The sequence below is a fragment of the Leopardus geoffroyi genome, chromosome A2 (assembly GCF_018350155.1).
Source record: "Leopardus geoffroyi isolate Oge1 chromosome A2, O.geoffroyi_Oge1_pat1.0, whole genome shotgun sequence".
Classification (NCBI taxonomy): Eukaryota; Metazoa; Chordata; class Mammalia; order Carnivora; family Felidae; genus Leopardus; species Leopardus geoffroyi.
In genome coordinates this window covers 19,133,075-19,147,019 of record NC_059331.1, presented here as the reverse complement: position 1 = coordinate 19,147,019, position 13,945 = coordinate 19,133,075, and the positions used below count along the sequence as shown (strand labels likewise).

At 57.6% G+C, this 13,945-nt stretch overlaps 1 protein-coding gene across 3 annotated transcripts in view; it reads right to left on the bottom strand.

The window, feature by feature from the left end:
- SEMA3F (semaphorin 3F) overlaps positions 1–4,408 on the bottom strand; it is a 29,713-nt gene extending 25,305 nt beyond the window's left edge. For 2 of the 3 annotated variants that reach the window (XM_045492868.1, XM_045492871.1), the window contains exon 1: positions 3,879–4,408. The gene's annotated coding sequence lies outside the window, so the exon portion shown is untranslated. Of the gene's footprint in view, positions 1–301; positions 325–3,878 lie in introns of those variants that run through there. The other variant, XM_045492869.1, reaches the window with a different exon arrangement.
- Positions 4,409–13,945: the final 9,537 nt, after the last annotated feature.

The window sequence follows — 13,945 nt, the reverse complement described above, 5'->3', positions numbered from 1 at the left end:
CACCCTCAGCCTGGGACCATGAAAGCCCCAGTGTGCAAACTTGATATACTTTTTTGTACCTGCCTTTGTCTGGGAAGGTGTAGCCAATGGGCCTGAAGACCAAACAACCAGGTGCAGCCTGGGGTCACCAGAGCTAACAGGGGCCACTGGAGACTCAAACAATGCCCCCCGCCCCAGCATCCTGAATTCCATTCACAGGGTCCTGCTGAAGCAGGCAATCTTACAGTCCCCTCCAGTTCCCAGCAGGCTCTCTCTTTTGTGCCCACCCCCAACCAAATGGGCTGCTCCTTCCCTCGCCCACCTCAAGGATTGGAGGAAGAGATGGATCCAGTCCTGCCTGCTCCAGCCAAACCTATCCTCCCAGTACAGGGAAATTGAACCTGATTACTGGGGTAGAGGCATGGGAGAGAGTGGAGGATAAGTGAGACACACACAGACAGCCCAAAGTGGGAGAGACAGCAGCTAGAAAAGGGGAGGCAAAATCTGAAATCACAGCAGGAGGGATCCAGGTGAGATGTACAGAAGGACTTGCTGCCAGGTGAGTTCCAGCTCTGCCTCTAGAGAGCAAAGAAAGTGGAGCTGGGATGGCCAACAGGCCTGGGGCGGGGTCTGAGCCAACCTCGGTGTCCTCAGAACCCCCATATCCCAGCAGGTCCAAGTTTTGATACTATGTTTTTCAAATATTGTCTCCCCAGGCAGGCTGGCTGTTGGGTAAACGCAGCCCAGCACCAGTTGTCAGAACATATTGCTCCCTCCCGGCAAAACCCAGCGCCAATTCCCAACCCCCCCTACCCAGATACACTGGGGGTGGGGGCACCAAGAATCACAGTGTGAGCCCCATCCTCCAGGTCTGCCCTGTCTATTCTCTTTTCCCATGGGAGGCAAGACCCTAGGCCCATTTCTAGGACCCTGGAGTAGGGTGACAGGTATTGTGGCCTGTTAATCCCCTGCACTGGCTGCCATATGCTGAGGCAAGGCCCAGGATCCACATCTGTCAGGCTCCACTCAACAGACCCTGAGGCCTCCCTAGACCCACCTCCCCCGGAGCCCCGGAGCCCTTGCCTCTCCTACCAGGGCAAACCACTGGTGGTTCTTCAGACAGGAAGTGCAGCTTCAGGCCTCCTGGCCCATTCCCCAGGTGGTGCCCTCTGTGGGAACACCCTCTCCAGAGTGCCTGACACACCTCTCAAGTTGCTTCAAGATCCCCCACCCATCACAGAAGCTCCCTCCTGGGGAGACTGGCTGGGGGAGGGGAGAACAGAACCAGCCCTTCCCCCAGTCTGTTGGGGCACAAAGCTGGTGCTGACTGAATAGCAGGCTCTGGTGAGAGGGGGCAGGTAGGAGAAAGGGCTGTACAGCCACCATCACCCTCCAATACACCTGGGAGGCCCCCACTAACAGTTGTGGATATACACACGTCCACACTTGCATGCCCACACACGTCCTCACAAGCATGTGTTTGCTCAAGAACTTGACCTGCTAGTGGGGTGGGGCTCAAGGAAGCTGGGGAACACTGTCCTGGCTTGGGGAGGGCAAGATACAGTCTGGGTCCCTCAGAAACCTTTGATCCTATGTATCAGGGGGCTCAGGTTAACTCACATCCCCCCCCCCCCACCCCAATAACCTCATTTCTTCTGCATCCGTTGTGGTGGTAACAAGGGCAGGGTCACCAAGGACAGCATTAGAGCCCCCAGGGTATCCAGGAAGGTGGAGGGGTTTGCCCCACTGGGCCCCTACAGGGACCTCTCACAATGCCCTGGCCCTTTAAAGGAGTGAATGGGGGATGATCAAGTCTGCTGGGGCTTCAGACCCAAGTCCAGGCTCCCTCTTTGGCCGCGCGAGGGATGGAAAAGAGAAGAGAAGAGGGAAGGAAGAAGAGGAAGACAGGGACAGAGAGAAGGAAGGGGAGGGCACTTCCACAGCTGCTTCCCCTCTGCCAGCCCCTAGATGTATTCCACTTAGCCTCGGCCTCAGAGAAGCCCCCAGTCAGGCGAACCAGGTGGGTGGACAGAGAAGGAAGAGCCACCGCCACCTGGGAGCCCACCAGGAGGAGAGCAGAGAAAGAAGGAAAGAAGCCTGGCGGGAGGGAGCAAGGGAGGGAGGCAGGCGGGAGGGAGGAGGAGAGAGGGAGGAGAGAGGGAGGGACGGAGGAGAGACGTTCGAACAAAGAACCGAGGAGCTGGGGCTGGCAAGGGGTGCAGAGAAGGGGCGGCCAGACAAGGGGGTCTGGAGGCACTTGGGGGTAGCGCAGGGGGCTAGGTGGTCGAACCGTCTGGCCTGATCCAGACCTCTCAGGCTTAGAGTGAGGTGGGGGGTGGGGGGCGGTGAGCAGCTTGCCTCAGAGAAGGGAGGTTAGCTCCTCAGAGCTGAGAACTGCCTGGATGGAAGGGAGGCAGGAGCAGGGGCTGCGGGGGAACACGGGATGGAATTATTAACAGCACCCCAGCCCTAAGATATCCCCTCTACCCCCAAGCAGGCCACAGATCCTTTCTGGCTCCTTGGCTTCCCCCTCCCCCAATACCCATGGACCAGGAAGCAGAGCTACACCACCACAGCTGGGATTGAAACCCCCCTTTCATGGTCAGGGGTTTCCCAGTCAAGGTCACCTGGGCTCAGTTTCATCCTCCCCCTCAAGGTATGCCTGATAGAGCATGGGGGCCACTGAGGCTAGGCTGCTGGCCTTCTCTCCCCCAACCCTAGCACTTCCGGGCTTGGCTCCTTCAGAACTGAGGGGCAGCAGCAGGGGTAGGCTTGCCTGGTGCCCTTGCCTTCCAGCACACCTTACCCTATGGGTTTAGGCACACTTCCTGTGCAGCCTCAGAAAAGGCCCCAGCTCTATCCGACTCCCTGGGCTGGGATGAGCCTCCCAACCCCTGAATACAGTTTCCCCGGTCTCTGCAACTAGGACAGGGGCTTCTGGGAAACAACCTGGGTGAATTCAGGAGAACTGTAACCCACAACCTGGCCCAGCTCCAGGGTGGACACACCAGTGCCTTCAGGTAATCCCCCTCCCCCAGGTGTTCATGGGCTGGTGTTCTCAACACAGTTATCTCAAGAACTGTAAGTTATTTAAGCAGCCAGCCCCTCAGCCTTAGCTCCAGCTGACCCATCCTGCCAGCCCTGCGTCACTCCTGGGCTACCTTGACACTCTCTGGTCCCACTTGCTCTAGGTGAGCCCACCAAGCTCCTAGTGTCCCCTGACCATTTCACCACTGGGGTCCCAGCCTGCCCAAATGGGAGGGCTTAACAGGCTCTCCTACCTCACCTACAGCCCACAACCAGGTCCCTAATTCAAGCAAGATTCCCTGCTGGAAAAGCAAACCCAAGCTGGCAGCTGGGGGTCAAGGGGCTAGCACAGGGTTCGGAGAAAAGCTTCAGGGCTGGAGGTCCTCCTGCCTTGCTGATCTGGGGGACCCTCCACGTGGGGTCTGCCAGTACAGCGCTTCCCTTACAGCAGATGATCTGGATCAGGACACTGAGGCAGAACAGGCGCACCTAAGGAGAAGAACGCTGCCTGAGGCGTTAGTGGGAAAGAGCTGACCCAGGAGAAGGGGTATCTGCTCCAGGAACGTGGGGGGTGCTTGGGAGCACCCACCCACTCAGAATCTTATGATTAAAAAGTTGCTTTGCACACTGGTGACCCCGCAGGACACACCAACCATACATCTCTATGTCGCACCGATGATAAGGGAACAGGCAGCCCGGACAGGTACGGCGCCCACTCCAGTCCTATCTCCCCTGCATCCTCGGGAAGCCCGCAGCCTCTCCGATCCCCGCGCCCCGGACACTTCCGCAGAGTTGCAATGCCCCAGGTCCCAGAGGGATCGCGGGGTGGCCCGACACCCTGCCCGCTCCCTCCCGGTTCCCGCCGCACTCACCTCCTCCGCGGCGGCGGGGCCTGGGCTCCCGGGCGGCGGGGGCGGCGGCAGAGCGGCTCCCGGTTGGGCTGGCCGGCGCTAGCGGCCCCCCGGGGCCATGGCCCTGCCCGCGCCCTCTCGCCGCTGTGCCTGAGCCGGGGTCGATGCCGCGGCCCGGGTTTTAACGGGTTCTGTGGGCTTCGGGCGCGTCAGCAGCCGAGGCCCCGGGCCCCAGCCCGGGCCATGGGAAGGCTCAGGGGCGCTCGGGGCCGCCTCCCCCCGGGTGGGCTGCGGGCGCCCCCTGGCCGGCGCGCCGAGGGCGCATTCCCCGGCGCGGGGCGCGGGCGACGGCGCGCGCTCGGCTCAGGGGAGCTGCGCTTGGCTCGGCCGGGTGGTGCTCGCCTGCTTGCTGAACTGGGGCCGGGCGGCCGCGCTGGGCTGCGCCGCTCCTCGCGACGCGCCCTGGCCCTGTGCTGCACTCGGGGCTCGCCGGACCGCGGCCGTTCGCTCGCTCGCTCGCTCTGGTCTCGCGGCCGCCGGCGGGACGGGGCGCTCGGAGCCGCGCGGGGAGCGCCGGCAATTGGCCGCCCGTGGGCGACATTTGCATAGCGCGGCCCCGCCCCGCCCGCCCCGCCCGGCCCCACCCCCGGGGCGGGACCCGCCCGGCCGCCGCCCCGCCCCCGCTCCACCTGTCCGCGGGCTGGGCCCGGGGCTCCCGGGCTGTGGGGCAGCCCGCGCCAGGGGAGACTAATCTGCACCCCGCGCCCCCGCCCTGGCTTCGCGGGCGGCGCCCCCGCCCCGCCCTGGCTTTGTCTCTCCGTGGATACACCGTGCACACCGCGTCTGGTGTTTACTCGGGCACTCAACTCCCTGGCGGGAAGGGCGGGCGCGCCGGGGAGCAAGGAGCCTGCGCTCACCTGCTCACCCCCTGCCGTGTCACTCCTTCCCACTTGCTGCGGGCCGCGCCTGGCCCCGCGCGTGAGTCCCGCAGCTTAGGACCCAGGACTGCCCCAGCCGCTCAGCAGGTGGCGGTGCAGCCCCTGGGACGACTGGCATCGCTGGACCTGCTCGCTGCCTCCAGCCCAGGCCAGGTCAGCAACCCAGCCTCACGGCTCTGTCCACTCACTCAAGGGCTCCCTGTGATTCCCCAACGTCCAGCCCTATTTCAGGCCAGCAGCCCGATGCATCCATCCCTTATAGTTCCATACTCCTAGAGAAGCCAGGTAGGCTGGGTGGGCCTCCTCTCCTAAAAGGGACATTTGCTTTCAAATGGCCTCGTGATGACCCCAGGACCCAGCAACTGAGCCAGAGGCCTACCCTGATCCCAGGAAGGGACCAGACACCCAACCCAACCCCCAAGGCCATGGCCTCACCAGCCAGGACCACAGTCTGAGCCCTACCCCATGCACTTTGCTGAGGTCCCAAGGGGCATGGGCCCTCTTTGTCCTCTCCTCCCTTCTTTCCCTTCTCCCTCTTCTATTCCCTCCTCTTCCTCTTCTCTCCTCTCTCCTTTTCTCCCTCTTTCCTCTCCTGTCCTTTCTCTTGCCCCCCCTCCTTTCCCTTCCCCTCTCTCCTGTCTCTTGCTCTGCCTTCCCCTCTTCTTCACCCTCTTCCCTTTCCCCTATTTTTCCTTCTTTTCTTCCTCTTTTCTCTTCCCCTCCTTCTTCTTCCTCCCCTTCTCCCTCTTCCTCCTCCCCCCTTCTCTTCCTGGCTAATAAGACCCCTTGGAGAAGGTATCTCTCTCTCTGATCTACTGACTGGTTGACTGTGAATGTAGAGTGGAGTGGGATGATAAGAACCCAAGTGAGGGTCTCCTGTCCCCAATTTGGAGTGCTGGCTCACATATTTCAGGCAGAGACCATTTGAAGCAAGGAAACACCAGCCTGGAGTTATGGTGGCTGCAGTGACAGTGTCTGCACCCCAATTGTCTGTTACGTCTCATTTAAAATACTGTGATAATTGTCCCTCCTCACCCCTACTCCTCTGTACCAGGGTCATCCCAAGGCCACCACCACTCTGCACCACCATCACTGTGGTTTCCAACACCATCCCTTACACACTCCCCCACCCCCATGCCCAGCTTCCCTAGTGTTCTCATAGCCTGGCCATCGCTGTCACCACCCCCAGCATCATCATCATCATGGTCACTAAAGCAGAACTGTTAGGACTTGCCAAAGATTCCAGGGTGCTGGGTTGGGAAGAAAAGAAACTCCATCGACTTGTCCATGGAGCTCCACTTAGACCCACAGAATGGACATAGTACATGGAGTCCTTCTGAGGGGGTGGGGGGGGGCACATAAGGAGAGGGAAGAGACCTATAGCTGAGCCCACCTCACACAATGGAATGCCAGTTCTCTCCTAACAATCTGAGAAGGCTGAGTAATAGATATAAATAAAAGCAATCATTGCAGCAGTGAATCCACACAGCACCCCTGCCTGGTTCCATGCTGGGTTGGCCATCTTGTATCATGATATATATTATTATACATATAAAATATGCATTATTGGAAGGAATACAGTAGACCCTCCTACAATTTACCTTCAATTTAGGGGTCTAAAGACGCCTTGAGCCCAGCCCCAGATGCCACATTGGGAGGCCCTGCACGCTGCCAGCAGAGTTTATGATTATTTACCCCCAGGCACTTCACAATCCCTCTGAGAAGCAGGTTCTGCCATCAGTCCGTCCCCATTGTAGAGATGAGGAAGAGGACCCTGGGAGAAGCAGGATAAGTGTGTAACCACTATGCTGTGGTGTCAGAAAAAGGTGGCCTTTTCAGGAGTTATTGGAAGGCTCCAAGACAGAAGGACCAGGCCCCGGGGCCCACATGGAGCCAAGGGCCTGCAACCCAGACAGGCGCTCGGGGGCTGGCAATAAGTGCTGGAGCCCGGCGCAACACTAACGGAGCTTAATAAATCTTTATTGAATGAATAAGAGAGCAAATCCCTGCAACACCAGATCCAAGAGCGAACAGGAGCCAAGAGCCAAGAGGCCGGGAGCCAACTCCTGGTCCTACCACCTAGCTCCTCTAGACTAGCTGCCCCCACCAAACACTTTCCCTGCCACTCACAGTCCTTCTGTCTTCCTCTCCAAAAGCTACTCAGCTTCTAGCTCTACCTGAGGGCCACCTTGGATGCCCTGTGGGGTCACCTGAAATGAGACAGCCAGGCCAGGCTGACTTCCCCCTGCTGGGCCTCCCTCCCTCTCTTCTGTGGGACACTCAGATCTCAGGTATGCTTCTTCTCCAGCTCCCCCATGGCCCATCCTGGTTCCAGTCTGGATACACGAGGTAAGGGCAGACATAGAGACATAGAGACCCCTCTAGGGTCCCCCTCCTGGAGTAGCCCCCTCTCCCTTTCAAATGGGCTCTGAGTACCTACAAGATAGACCCTTGGGGTGACATCCTGAATGTGTAGCCTTGGGCTCATGGCTCAGTCTCCCAGGGCTTCTGAGATGCTACAGAGCCCACCAACAGGGGTTACAACTGGGAAGGAACTGGTCCCCTTTGTCCCAGTCCCCACCCGGGGTGATGGTGCTGGCAGCAGGCAGGAGCACTTTGGAGTTTTTCCCCCAAACACTCCCAGCTTTTCAACCTGGCCCAGCCTTTGTTTCTGCTCGCACTCATGCCTGTTTCTTTTCCTTCTGGCTCTTCCAGACTGTGCTGTGGGGGACTGAAAGGCAGCCCTGGGCCTCCTGCTGCCTGTCCATCCTCTATCTGTCTATCCTGTCTGCCTTTGTCCAATCTACATCAAGTGGGGTGAGAGAAGCCTGCTATACTGGGTAACCTTGAGAGATTTTCTGCCCTTCCAGCCTCAGCATCTGGAAGGGGAGATGTGAGAGGCCTGGGCCTCAGGGACCCACCATGCCCCCTGGATGAAGGTGGCAACTAACCCAGCACCCCCTTCTCTGGCCCAGTCTCGGGGGAACCTGTTTCCCGGGCCTAGCAGGCTGAGCAAGCCCTGGCCCGCCCAGCCCCAGCGTTGCTGGCTCAGGTTTCCCCACTTTCTGGTTTTCTCATCTCTCCTGCCCCAGGCGCAGCCTGATCTCTGGCCCAGCCCTCACCGCCTCCCGGAACTGGATCTCAGAGACAGGGAGTGTTGGAAAGGGGGGCCCCAGGAGGGGGGTGCAGGGCGTTGCTTAGGCAGCACTGGGAGGGGGGCAGTGAGGAGTCCCTGCAGCCCATGCTCAGGATGGGGTTCAGCTCAGCCTCCTCCTGCCCAGCCGGTCTCAGGGGCTGGCTCAGAGCCCATCAAAACCTGGAACAACCCACCTCCCTGGCTGCTTCCCAAAGCCTCCTCTAGGCTTTTTCTGCTGCTGTCCCCTCTACCAGGAATGTACTTCCCAGATTTCAGCACCACTGTCGACTGAGTTTCCTCTAGACCAGAGCCCTTGGCCACCTCCTTCACCCTCAAACACTGTCCCCTTCTGCACAAGGTGCCAGCCTACTTTCTGGAGGCTGCCTCATCCTCCCCTGCCCTGCAGGCAGAAGCTCTACACTATCGCATCTCTAGGTCTTTGCACATGCTGTTCCCCTATACCTGGCATTGCTTTCTTATTTCCTTCTAGAGCCTTCAGGCCTCCCAGGAAGTCAATCCCCATGGCTGAGTCAGGAATTTCCTTGGGCCTCTGTGGGTCCTGCATCCCCAGTCAGCCCCTAGGAGATGCTGCCTGGGACCCAGGTCTCTTTGAGTTCAGAGTGAACAAGAGAGGGGGACAGAGGGCTCCAAGATCCCCACATGTTACTTTACTACCTTCATCCAGTGTATGTATTTGTGTGTGTGTGTGTGTGTGTGTGTGTGTGTGTGTGGTGAGGGAGGTGGGGGTTGGGTGGGCCCAGGCTCGGCTGGCTGCCAAGTGACCCATGACCATCGGTCAGCCTGAGCATATCCTGTTTAGACAGAAGCCAGACAGTCATCCCTCACCCACTCGGGCCTGCCCAGCCCCTGCTGGAGAGTCCAGGTCTTGGGCCTAGAGCTCAATCCTTATCTGGCTCCAGAGAGGCCTCCTCTCTAAGAATTGCGTTGGGAATTCAGTGTTTCCTCTGCCCTCATAGCAGAGGCCTTTACTGAGAGTGCTGAACGCTGAGTCAGTAACTGTCGGGTAGCCCCAGCCACTGGGTGGGGGTGGGGGGAGTGGAGCCTGGCTTAAGAGATAGGGTCTGTGTGGAAAAGACCTTGGATCTGGAGTCCACCTGTGAGCACCCACCAACCACTCCTTGGCTTTGCCCAACTCATTTGGGGCAGCTCCATCTTTCCAGCTACACAGGCCAAGAAGCCATAGAACCAGCCTGGACTCCCTGTCACATCCACATTCAAACCATCGGCAAATACTTGCAACATCATCTTAAAATATCAGATGAACGCTGCCCACCTTCTCCCTGGTCACCAGCTCTGCAGCCATTGCCTATGCAGCCACCACCTCCATGGCCAAACTTGTCCCTTTCCTGACAAGTACACGTGTCTCCTTCCTGGGCTCCTATCTTCTGCTCTTGACTCCTACAATCTAGTCAACCAGGATCCACAGAGACCCTGTTAAAATGGAAGCCAGGTCAGGTCTCTCTTTTGCCTAAAGCTCTCAAAGGCTCCTACTTTGTCGTGAGTCAAAGCCATGTCCTTACAGTGGCCAGCGCCCTCAGCCCCTTCCCGACTTCTGACTCCTGTTCCCCTGCTCTTGGCCACAGTCTCTTCATGCCTCCTCTCACACCACTCCAGACTCAGGGCTCCAACAGTGACTTTTCCCTATGCCTGGGTGCCCTGCCAACAGACTTTCATGGCTTACCTCCTTCAGGTCTCTGCTCAGGTAATAGTTGACCACCACCACCCCTGAATGGGAAAGAGCTGAGCCCAGGGCCCTCTGATCAGAGACTGGGAGCTGCTTTTTACCCTCATCTGGGGCCGTCTTCTCACACTCACCTGGAGCTGAGGATGGGGCAGGGATAGGTGCCCATTTGCTGTTTCTTCCTTTACTGAAGAGCTGAGCTGGGAAGAGAGTATCTCAAGCAGCAGCAGCAGGGACTCAGGGTAGACTCTGCCTTGACTTAAAAGTCAGTGAAGCTTCAGCTGTGAGACTCCAGAGGGTCAGGTATAGCCCCTTAGACAGAGCTATGCCTCAGAGCTAGGGGGGACCCGGGCAGCCCCCGACAAAGATGATGGTGATGGGCTCTGATCCGTGGGGTTTCTGGCTGCCTCTCAGGCTCACATCTGCTGCACACACCCCATCCATGTGTCTGTGTGGCCACAGTCCTGGGGGAGGGAGGCCCAAGGAGGGTCCTGTAGCAAGGTCTGCAAGCTGGGATCTGGACTTATTTAGTTCCAAATGACTGGGGAATGTCCCTTCCGTGACAGTCACCGTGTGGCCTCCCCTAGTCCCTCATTCTCTGCAGGGAAGTGGGGCCCAGATGAAGGCAGCACCCCCCCCGAAGGGGGAGGGGTTGGTGGGCAGACACTGGGCACCCTGCCATCCTGGCCTTCTTCCCTAAGCCTGGCTCCAAGTTTTCCCTGAGGAAGGGCTGCGATGTGAGGTCACTGTCCGGACCCTCAGACCAGAGATCTAAGGACAGAACACCAGGAAATGGAGGACCTTGACCAGCACTGTTCTGCACGGCAAGGCGTTGGGATTGGCCAAGAAGTTTACTACTTGTGGACTATTTCCCTTTCACAGCACATGGCCTCTGTGCCTTGGAGGAGGGTCGGGCAGCAGGGCTAATGTAAGTGGAGGGGAGCCTGGTCTTCCCTGGCCAGCCCAGTGCTTGCTAAGTACTCCATCCACAACGATGAGCTTCTCTGCTCTCTGTGTGTGGTTGGCAGGGTGACAAAGCTGAGCTCATGCTCCCTACCCCAGGATAGGGTGCTTTCCTGTCCCGTGAGGGTTTGATTTCCAAACATAATTAGACAGAGTGGACACCTTGGCTATACCTGACCTCTGGACCTGCACCTAAAAACTGGGGGCTCCACCTGTGCTACCCGCGGAGTCTTAGGAAGGATCAGGCCCCTGACTCACCTTGGCCAGAACATCATTGTGTACCCATTTAATAGAAGAGAATACTGAGACTTTGAGGAGCAGGGGGCGGGGGCAAGCTTGTCTGGGGATTCCAGACTAACGCCCCCTTGAATGTTGAGGTGCAGTCTCAGATTGAGGAAAGAGTAGGACTGGCCTGAGGGTTATGAGGCATGGCATTTTAAAGGATTTAAAATTTTAAAGAATTCCTTTGGCTCCTGGGAAGCCAAGAAAAAGCAAGCTGAGGGCATCTTGGGGGGAGGGCAGGAGCCTGGCTGGATCACTGGGAGTGCTGCTGGCTGTCCTCAAACTCAGCCAGAGTTCCCTCATCTTTCCCTTGGAGCTCATCCATAGGGTATGACCTGGGATTTTGAGGTGGGGAGAGAGGCCTCCTTCCCTGCCTGTATACTCTCCACGTGTGGCCCGGCTGGCCAGCCTCCCTGCACCCCTCTCCTGAGACAGTGGTTGAAGCTTTAACTCGAGGACAAGTTTCTGCAAAGCTCCTGTTTGCTGCCAGAAGGAAGGAACAGGCACCAGCCTAGTTGAAGAGGTAAAGGGGGTGATATATGGAGGAAGGGAGGGAGCAGGGCCTGTGCGGGGAGAGATCAGAAATCCACACTCCACCCTCTGCCCTGCCTGTCTTTAGCTCCTCCAGACTAGCTTCAGGGACCTTGTTCTTGCCTCCTGATGCATTCTTGTGTCCACAGCCTATCTGAGGACCTATTGTGTGCCCCCTCTACCTCAGTCATGGCCCCAGGGCTCAGAGAGAAGAGTCTCTGGGGCTTAAGCCATATCCCCAGTCAGCCTAGCCCCGGACAGGCTCTGACTCCTGAGGATGTTGGTCAGGAGCACAGAGGGACACTGCCTTCCCAAAAGGAGGCAATTGCCCTCCCCCTCCCTACCGATTTCTGGGTACCTTGCAATCCCTGAGAGGAAACTGAGGCCCACAGCATGCCCAGGCCCTTGTCCTCTCCTGAAGTGCCCCCATTCCTGTCTTCTAGCCTAAGGTACCCCAACTTCTTCCACCAACTCCTCAATGTGGTTTTCCCACACCACCCTCAGCCACAGGCTGCCTTCTCACTCTTCCCTCTGTGCATCCAACTCCTGCCTAAAGGGGAGAAGAGGCACCTAGAGAGCTGGGTGGCTGGAGCCAAAAGGAAACTCCAAGTCTTTTCTGCTAGCTCCTTCTGCCTCAGGGCACTTATTCTGGGGGCAGAGCCAGGCATGTGGGGAGGGCTGATCTATAGCTCCCAGACCTAGCCTGCATCTGATTCCCCTGAGGGCCGAGTCTTCACTTCCCTCCCTGAACTGAGGGCCATCTCAGGTATCCCTCTACCCTCTCTGCAGCTGCCACAACACTTGAGTACCCCCCAAAATTGGTCTCTCCCAGCCAAGAACATCTGTACCCCAGCCTGAGAGGGGTCTTGTCGCTTGGGGTGGCCCAAAGATGGGATCTGAGGCAACAACCCAAAACCCTGGGTCAACACAGAGCCTCAGGAAGCCCCTGTGTTCCAGTCAGGAGTCTGGTTGGGCCCAGGCTAGGCTATGAGGGGCCCTATTCCCCGGGCTGGGTCAAGCAAGGTTGGCTGGGGCCCATTCTCTGGATAACACTGGTGTTTCTTTTTCTTTTTTAAGTTTATTTATTTATTTTGAGAGAGAGAAAGAGAGTACAAGAGTGTGCACGTGAGTAGGGGAGGAGCAGAGAGAGGGGGAGAGAGACAATCCCAAGCAGGATCCACACTGTCAGCCCAGAGCCCAACACAGGGCTCAATCTCATGAACTGTGAGATCATGACCTGAGCGGAAATCAAGAGTCGCTTAACCAACTAAGCCACCCAGGTGCCCCAACACCAGTGTTTCTTCCCGCTATTTTAGTCACCCAGAGAGGGGACCCAGTCCTGGATTCTTGGCTTACTCAGATGTCAAGTTCTGCAGCCTTGTGGACACAAGGTGGTCCAGGCTAGGTCCCCATCATCCTGGGATCTTCAGTTGGGGAAGGGGCCCGGAGGAGGAGATAAGGGCTGAGCTGGTGGGGGCACAAGGCATGAGAGTCCCCCAACGAGATTTGGGAGAAATTCTGATTGCTGGGGTGCCTGGCTGGCTCAGTTGGTAGAGCATGCAACTCTGGGTCATGAGTTTGAGCCCCACATCGGGGGTATAGTTTACTTAAAAATAAATAAATAAATAAATAAATAAGAAATTCTGATTGCTGAATGCTCCTGAGTACCATCCCCTCCTCATCTGCTCCCCTGGAACCAGTGTTTTCTCATGATGGGGTTTGTTGTGGGGGGCTCCCAGCTCTCCTGGGAAGTACCAGTGCCTACTCCCTCTGTCACTTGTTAACCAAGGGCACTGCCTCCCATCCTGTAGGTCTTGGGTTCTAGAGAACACATCTGTACCCTTATATTCTCCCCACAGGGCTCCAGGATGGTGTCTTTATACCTTCCCATGTCAGGAACCCCTCACCCTCTACTAGGCCAGATCTCAGGCAAAGGCATCACTTGACAAATGGGAGAGAATGAGGGCCCTGAAAGGGTCCCACGGAAAGTCTGAGGCAGAACCAGCAGGGCCCAGTTTGCCTGTTGGTTAGAGGTGTCTCCTTCTTGGTGCCTGGAAGCCAGGTCCCCACGGGCCATACTGTTCCTCAGGTCACTGCAGGGTTCCTGGAGGGTCATCAGCTCATCACACATAGTACCATGTTGCTCCCGAGCCCTTGTCCAGGCTACATTCCCATGAGGAATGTCTTTTCTGTCTCCCTGAGGAGGCTCTCCTAGTCCTTCTGGCCTGGTTCAAATTCTGTCTCCCCAAAGAAGCCTCCCCTGTTTGCCCAGTTAGTCTGTCTTCTGAGCTTCTAGGAGAGAGCCTCTCACTCTGCTTGTGTCTCAGTCAAATGTTATTCATTCATTCATTCATTCATTCATTCTGCAGACATCATGTGTGCCCAAGCCTGTGCCAAGTACTAGGCCATAGAGGCTGACATCTCTACACATCTCATCCTCGTTCTGGGACATGAACTCCAGAGGGTCTGGTGGAGTCTTCACTGGCCTAAAGGTGCAGGGCTAGTTCTGAGAAGATGGCCAAATGGGCCAGATTGC